Below are 8,264 nucleotides of genomic sequence, written 5' to 3'. Positions count from 1 at the left end.
CAGGCTCTGACCTGTCAGCACAGAGCCTGACATGGGGCTCGAACTCCCGGACTGTGAAATTATGACCTGAGCTGAAGTTGGACGCTTAAACGACTGAGCCACCCGGGCGCCCCTTCTGTAGCTATTTTCAAATTTTACCTGCAGCTGCCAGCTGATTCTTCTTTGCCGCCAGTTCACAGTGTCATTTTCAGCTTCCTAAGATGGGAAAAATACATACACAGTCAGGACCAAGGTCCAGAAGTTCTCCCTTTTTACCTCCCAGCACTCTTGAAGGCCTATGCAAATATCCCTTCCCCCACTTCTCCCATAAATGCACAGACTGACAACCCAATCAGAGAAATGAAGTGAACACCCCATTTAAGTTCAAGAAAATTCAACTTCTGTCTGCTGCCACGTCTCTACTATTGGAACTGTCTTTCTAGTTCTCTTGTTTCGTCTCCTTTATCATAAAGTCATCAAATAACATTGTATTTTGTGTCTTCCCAGAGTTGGTCTTTTGTTTGATATGGTGAAGACTCATTTCATCAGTGAGTGAAAAACCATATCTGACCAACTGTACCCATTAGGATGAAGCAGGGGATCATCACTAGTCTTACACCTCCATGGGGAGCCCTGATTCTCAGTCCAAAAGTTGTACCATGACACAGGCAATCACCTGAAAGACGACCTTCCAGATTATGGTTTCACTAACATTGCAGCTCACTCCCAGACATCGCTAGAGTTCAGGACTGCAACCCCTGCCTCCACCTTCAAAAGGCCAATCTTAGAACAACATCATCTCCTGACGTACAACCTGATATGAACTGTCACACAGTCTGGGTTTACTTCCAGGAAAGAGATTTCAGGTGGAAAACTCTCAACTTCATGGAGCCAAATCTACTTTAACAAGACTCATTCCATTGATAGTGAAGGCAGCCAAAGGCAATGCTTGGCAAGGCTGGGTTGCTGTGTTGCCCTCAGACTATTTTCTTTGTGGTGTTGACTGAGATGGTTTCAACTTGACACTTGATGTACTCAAGAATCACATGAAAAATTGAAAATCTCTTAGAAAATGACACAAAAGCACTAGACAGAGAAAGGCACATGCATTTCCTTCTGGCCTCTCAGGCAGTCCTTCGGCAAATGCTTGCTGGAGTGGTTGTAATGTAGTGGCTCTGTTGTAAGGGGTTGAAGATAGACAGGTGATCAGGGTGCTGTACCCACTCACAAGAAGAGCTTACGAGTTAACAAAAACAAGATGCCAGTGAGACAGAGCAAGCCCTAACCCCAGCTATGGGAAGGATGAACATAAAGTGAGTCTCCAGGGAAGAGAAGACTTCACTTTCCAACACGAGTGAGGGTCTCAAGTCCCCCATCTCCTCCTGAGAACAAAAGGAAATACTGTACAAAGGAGGAGACATGTGACTGAATGCACCAAGTATCTGACAACCCCACAAAGACACACAAGACCAAGATGGAGAAGAAGGAAGCCCAGGACAAAGCCAGCCTGGCAGTTGGACCCAAACTCCCTAGGACTCATCATTGATGTGGGGGGCATACATTTGAATGGCAAAGAAGCTGAAGAACTTTATGGGCACAGAGTTAGAAGTAAACAAGTGTAGTTCAGGGGCGGCCAGCAAAGATGAGCCCTAGTGAAGCTGCAGGCTTTGGCCAAGACTCAGAAGAGTTACACTTGAAAAATCGGGGGACAGGAAACAACTTGACTTTCTTACGGATTGGGCCTGCAGTGAACAATCTCACTGGCAGAATGGATGCAGGGATCCAGTACTGCTGGTACCCCTACCCACTTTCCAGAAAGCAACTTCCATTGTTTCTGCAGCAAGATAATTCATTTTTTTTCCCCACACATTTTTGACCCATGTCTGGTCCTGAACAAAAATGACCTAATTGCTGGGCGACAAAACAGTGTGATGCGATTGAAACCTACAGGACAGTGTAGGTGATTCCAGAGTGGATCCAGGTATTAAAGTTATTAATGATGGTACCTTCCCTCTTCCACCCCAAAACATGACACAATGTGTGGCAAGCACTTAGGACAGAAAGGAAAATGTCGGTTACGTTACAGAAAGCAAGGTAGGAAGGGAAGGTCCAATTCTACTGAATGCATTGGGCAAAAATACTCTGGACCCAGTTCCAAAAGAAATACAATTATCTCTACTGGCTGCCATGTTCTCCCATACAATCCGGTCCTTGTGACAGTTGTCACGTGAACATCTTACTTTTCTAAATATTTTTTAACGTTTATTCATTTTTTGATAGAGACAGAGTGCGAGTTGGGTAGGGCTAGAGGAAGATATAGAATCCAAAGCAAGCTCCAGGCTCTGAACTGTCAACACAGAGCCTGACATGGGGCTTGAACTCATGGACCCTGAGATCATGACCTGAGCCGAATTTGGACGTTCAACCGACTGAGCCACCCAAGCGCCCCATCTTACTTTTTTGAAGGCACTTTTCTTTGTTCATAGAATTCTTCCAGGTTATGTGCTTTCTCTTTCAGCTTTTTGACTTTTGCTTCCTTTGTGGCTTTCACAGACCTCAATGCATTACGCTTGTCTTCCAGGACGTTTTTATTTTCTGGAAAAAAAAAAAGGTGTTTTCTTGATAAACGGGCACATGACCTGAGTCTTGATTTTGGTGAGACAGAAAAAGGCAAGAACCATGAAGGCATGAAAGTATTCTTTCCCTTACCAATGCAAAGTCATTGCCATCATATGGGGATTTCTCCCCAACAGAAAATATAACTTCTAGTTGACAGTTATTGGACCTCAAGGCTCTTAGCTCTACATCCTCGAATTCAACATTTGCATCTTGTAGTTAAGACAGATATGAGGAAAGACTTTCACAGAAAACTGATCACACAACAATTTGTACCTCACACAGCAAGATCGTGCATTGCAATCAACAAACACTTTGAGGCATGAATATAACTAGAAGACAAAGATGATGGAAAATAGTTCATGTCTAACAACTCATGGCTTTCTTAGTGGTATACATATGTATGTATGTATGTATGTATGTATGTATGTATGTATGCCTGTTTATCCCCCATTCACGTTGAAAATTTACTATTCAGCATTCAGAGAGAAAGAGACTATTGAGCACCTGGGTGGCTCAGTCAGTTGAGCATCAGATTCTTGATTTTGGGTCAGGTCATGATTGTAGGATCATGTGATCCAGACCTGTGTTGGGCTCCACACTGAGTGTGAATCCTGCTTAAGATTCTCTCTCTTTCCCTCTGCCCCTCTCCCCCACTTGCATTTCCCCTCACTAAAATTAAAAAAAAAATCATAAACCATAATTTAAACATATTTTTTAAAGGGAAAGGATTATACACTTTGGCTATCACCCTTTCTCTCTCAACTATATTTGGGTATTTTCTACATATCTTGGAGGGCAGAGTTGAATGATTGATAATTACCGAGTTGTGAAAATAAAAGATAACTCCTGGTCCTTGAAATAGCAAATCTCATCTTGGCGGTCCTAGTAAAATTCCAGCTCATTGGTCAGAAAGAGTTTTGGCTCCCAGAGGTCCACTGTGTACTATGGTAAAGGGCAGGCAAATATGCTGTGCTCACTTCACCCAATGAACAAAAACCCTCCAAAGCCAAATTACAGTAAAACTCAGCAGCCAACTCTTACCACTTCCTGATTCTTCACATTTCTTTCTCTCTCTCTGAGTTTGCAAGGTATCAAGTGTACTTTGAACGGTGTCATTTAAAATTTCATTAAAGTTGGTGCCTGGGAGGCTCATTCAGTTAAGCATCTGATTTCAGCTCAGGTCGTCATCTCATGGTTTGTGAGTTTGAGCCCTGTGTCGGACTCTGTGCTGACAGCTCAGAGCCTGAGGCCTGCTTTGGATTCTGTGTCTCCCTCTCTCTCTGCCCCTGTCTCTCTCTCTCTCTCTCTCTCTCAAATAAATAAACATAAATAATTTTATGTTTACTTGTATTCAACAAGTACAAAAATATAGAGATCATACCGTGCACAGTTTCAGACCCCAATGCTATGAAACTCTAAATCAACCACAAGAAAAAAATTGGAAAGATAACAAATACTTGTAGACTGAAGAACATCCTACGGAACAATGAATAGTGGAATGCAAGCTGCTGCAGTCACTCTGGAAAACAGTACGGAGGCTCCTCAAAAAGCTAAAAAGAGAACTATCCTACGACACAGCAATTGCAATACTAGGCATTTATCTAAGGGATACAGGTGTGCTGTTTTGAAGGGACACATGCACCCCCATGATTATAGCACCACGATCAACAATAGTCAAAGTATGGAAAAAGCCCAAATGTCCATTGATGGATGAATGGACAAAGAAGATGTGGTGTGTGTGTGTGTGTGTGTGTGTGTGTGTGTGTGTGTGTGATGGAGTATTACTCAGCAATCAAAAAGAATGAAATCTTGCCATTTGCAACTACATGGGTGGAACTAGAGGGTATTATGCTAAGTGAAATTAGTAGTCAGAGAAAGACAAATATCATATGACTTCACTCATAGGAGGTCTTTGAGACACAAAACAGATGAACATATAATGGAAGGGAAACAAAAATAAAAACAGGGAGGTGTACAAAAGAAGTGCACACATAAATATGGAGAACAAACAGTGGGTTACTGGAGGGGTTGTGGGGCGGATGGACTAAATGGGTAAGGGGCACTAAGGAATCTACTCATGAAATAACTGTTGCACTGTACGGTAACTAATTTGGATATAAATTGTAAATAATAAAAACTAAAATTAAAAAAAAGAATGAATGGGTGAACCAAGAAGTTAAAGGGAAAATTAAAAAGTACATGGAAGTCAATAAAACTGATAACACCACAGTCCAAAACCTCTGGGATGCAGCAAAGATAGTCATAAGAGGAAGTTTAGCAATCCAGGCCTTCCTAAAGAGGGAAGAAAAGTCTTAGATACATAACGTAAGCTTATACCTTAAAGTAATGGAAAAAAGATCATCAAATAAAATCCAAATCCAGCAGAAGACAAGAAATGATAAAGATTACAGCAAAAATCAATGCTTTCAAAACTGAAAACAAAAACAAAAACAAACAACAACCCCCCCACCCACACAAACAGTAGAAGAGATCAATGTAACCAGAAGCTAGTTCTTTGAAATAATTAATAAAATTGATAAACCACCAACCAGTTGGATCAAAAAGAATAAGGAAAGGACCCAAATAAATAAAATCAAGAATGAAAGAGGAGAGATCACAACCAAAACAGCAGAAATACAAAAAAGAATAAGAGAATATTATCAGCAATTATATACCAATAAAATGGACAATCTGGAAGAAATGGACAAATTCCTAGAAATATGCAAACTATGAAAACTGAAAGAGGAAGAAATAGAAATTTTGAACAGACCCATAACCAGTAAAGAATTAAATTAGTAATCAAAAATCTCCCAAAAAAACCAGAGCCCAGGGCCAGATGGCTCTCCAGGGGAATTCTACCAAACATTTAAGGAAGAGTTAACACCTATTCTCTTGAAGCTGTCCCAAAAATAGAAATGGAAGGAAACATCCAAACTCTTCCTATGAGTTGGCATTACCTGGATTCCAAAACTAGACAAAGATCCCACTAAAAAGTAGAAGTATAGACCAATTTTCATGATGAACATGGATGCAAAAATCTTCCACAAGATATTAGCCAACCAGATCCAATGATACATTTAAACTTTATTCACCACGACCAAGTGGGATTTAACCTGGCTGGATTGATATCCACAAAATAATCAATGTGATTCATCACATCAATAAAATAAAGACAAGAACCACATGACGCACTCAATAGATGCAGAGAAAGCATTTGACAAAATACAGCATCCTTTCTTGATAAAAGGATTCCACCAAAAAACTGTTAAATGATCCATGAATTCAGCAAAGTGGCAGGGTATAAAATTAATGCACAGAAATTAGTTGCATTCTTATACACAAACAAAAAAGCAACAGAAAGAGAAATCACAGAATCCATCCCATTTACAATTGCACCAAAACCCATAAAATACCTAGGAATAAATCTAACCAAAGAGGTGAAAAATCTATGCACTTAAATCTATAGAAAGATTATGAAAGAAATTGAAGATGACAAACACAGAAAAACAAAAAACATTCCATGCGCCTGGATAGGGAGAACAAATATTGTTAAAATGTCAATAGTACCCAAAGCAATCTACATATTCAATGCAATGCCTATCGAAATAACACCAGCATTCTCCACAGAGTTACACAAACAATCCTTCAATTTGTATGGAACCAGAAAAGACCCCGAATAGCCAAAGCAATCTTGAAAAAGAAAACCTAAGTAGGAGGTATCACAATCCTGGACTTCCAGCTGTATTACAAAGCTGTAATCATCAAGACAGTATGGTACTGGCACAAGAACAGACACTCAGATCAATGGAACAGAACAGGAACACAGAATTGGACCCACAGATGTATGGCAAACTAGTCTTTGACCAAAAGAAAGAAGATCCAATGGAATAAAGACAGTCTCCTCAGCAAGTGTGCTGGGAAAACTGGACAGTGATATGCAGAAGAATGAGCCTGGACCAATTTCTCACACAAAAAGACACTCTAAACAGATGTAAGACCTAAATGTAAGATAGGCAGCCATCAAAATCCTCAAGGGGAAAGCAGGCAAAAACCTCTTAATGTTGGCGTCCACATCTTCTTACCCAATATATCTCCAGAGGCAAGGGAAACAAAAGCAAAACTGAAGTATTAGGACCTCATCAAAATAAAAACCTTCTGCACAGAGAAGGAAACAATCAGCAAAACTAAAAGGCAACCAACAGAATGGGAGAAGATATTTGCAAATGACATATGAGATAAAGGATTAGTATTCAAAATCTATAAAGAACATACCAAACTCAACACCCAAAAAACAAGTAATCCAGTGAAGAAATGGGCAAAGACACGAGCAAACACTCCTCCAAGGAAGACATCCAGATGGCCAACCGACACATGTAAAAATGCTCAAAATCACTCATCAGGAAAATACAAATTAAAACCACAATGAAACACCCCCTCACCCCTGTGAGAATGGCTAACATTAACAACGCAGGCAACAACAGATGTTGGCGAGGAAATGGAGAAAGAGGAAATCTTGCACTGCTGGTGCACTGGCTTGCACTGCTGGTGCAGCCACTCTGGAAAACAGTAGGTAGGTTCCTCAAAAAATGAAAAAGAAGACTGTTCTACAACCCAACAGGTGCACTAGTAGGTATTTATGCAAGGGATACAGATATGCTACTTCGAAGGGACACGTGAACCCCAAAGTTTATAGCAGTACTATCAACAATAGCTAAAGTATGGAAAAAAGCCCAAATGTCCATCGATGGAGGAATGGATAAAGACGTGGTATATATACATACATACATACATACATACATACATACATAGTATCTATATGTGTGTGTGTGCGTGTGTGTGTATACACATACATACATACACACACCATGGAATATTACTTAGCCATCAAAAAGAATAAAATCTTGCCATTTGAAACTATACGGATGGAGAGGCTCCTGGGACCTAACACTAACCATAAACATAACCCTAACCATAACCCTCAACCTACACTATCTAGCACATGAAAAGTAAACCAGATCCACAGCCACACATGTGCCCTCACTTCAGCCCTCCATGGAATTAACAACATTGGTGTCGCTTCGGGCTTAGCAATTCCCTGTACCGAACTCTTACCCTAGCTAAGTGTCTATCCCCACGGGGACCCAATTCAAAAGTCTGACAACAGCACGCACACGGGTTCGAGAATCGGTGCAACAATACTCGGCATGGAACATGGATCATCACCATGTCTTTTGCAAAGTGTGATTGCAGCTGCACGACAGGATTCCTGAGGCCTATTCCAAGGGTGGCCCAAACATCTCTCTGGCTTTGGATCCTATGAACTGACACTGACTGGCACGCTCCCTTATGTACTCCATTCATCCCTTCGGAGAGACAACTGCACTGTTGTGGGTTCAGCGCCTGGAGCCTCCTGGGACCTAAAACTAACCCTAAATGAAACCCTAAACATAACCTTCAACTTACACCTAACCCTATCTCTAATTGAACCCTATACTTGACCCCCACCTTCTCTAGGGCCCTCAACACAGCCCTCAGGGAGATCATGAGACTGGAGTCGCTTCAGCCCTGTCGACTTCCTTGGACTGAACCTTAACCCTAGCTAAGGCTTTCTCCCCATGGGGACCCAATTCTAAAACCTGACAACAGCACCCACAAGGGTTCGAATA

At 41.1% G+C, this 8,264-nt stretch overlaps 1 long non-coding RNA gene across 2 annotated transcripts in view; it reads right to left on the bottom strand.

Annotated features, from left to right (window-relative positions):
- LOC122236331 overlaps window positions 1-8,264 on the bottom strand; it is a 40,307-nt gene that overhangs the window by 6,560 nt on the left and 25,483 nt on the right. For both annotated transcript variants that reach the window (XR_006214414.1, XR_006214415.1), the window contains exons 2-3: window positions 2,436-2,574; window positions 139-195 (exon numbers count right to left, since the gene is read on the bottom strand). This is a non-coding gene — a long non-coding RNA (uncharacterized LOC122236331). The remainder of the gene's footprint in view (window positions 1-138; window positions 196-2,435; window positions 2,575-8,264) is intronic.

The sequence above is a fragment of the Panthera tigris genome, assembly GCF_018350195.1.
Source record: "Panthera tigris isolate Pti1 chromosome F3 unlocalized genomic scaffold, P.tigris_Pti1_mat1.1 chrF3_random_Un_scaffold_99, whole genome shotgun sequence".
Taxonomy (NCBI): domain Eukaryota; kingdom Metazoa; phylum Chordata; class Mammalia; order Carnivora; family Felidae; genus Panthera; species Panthera tigris.
This window is presented reverse-complemented; position numbering and strand designations above follow the sequence as displayed.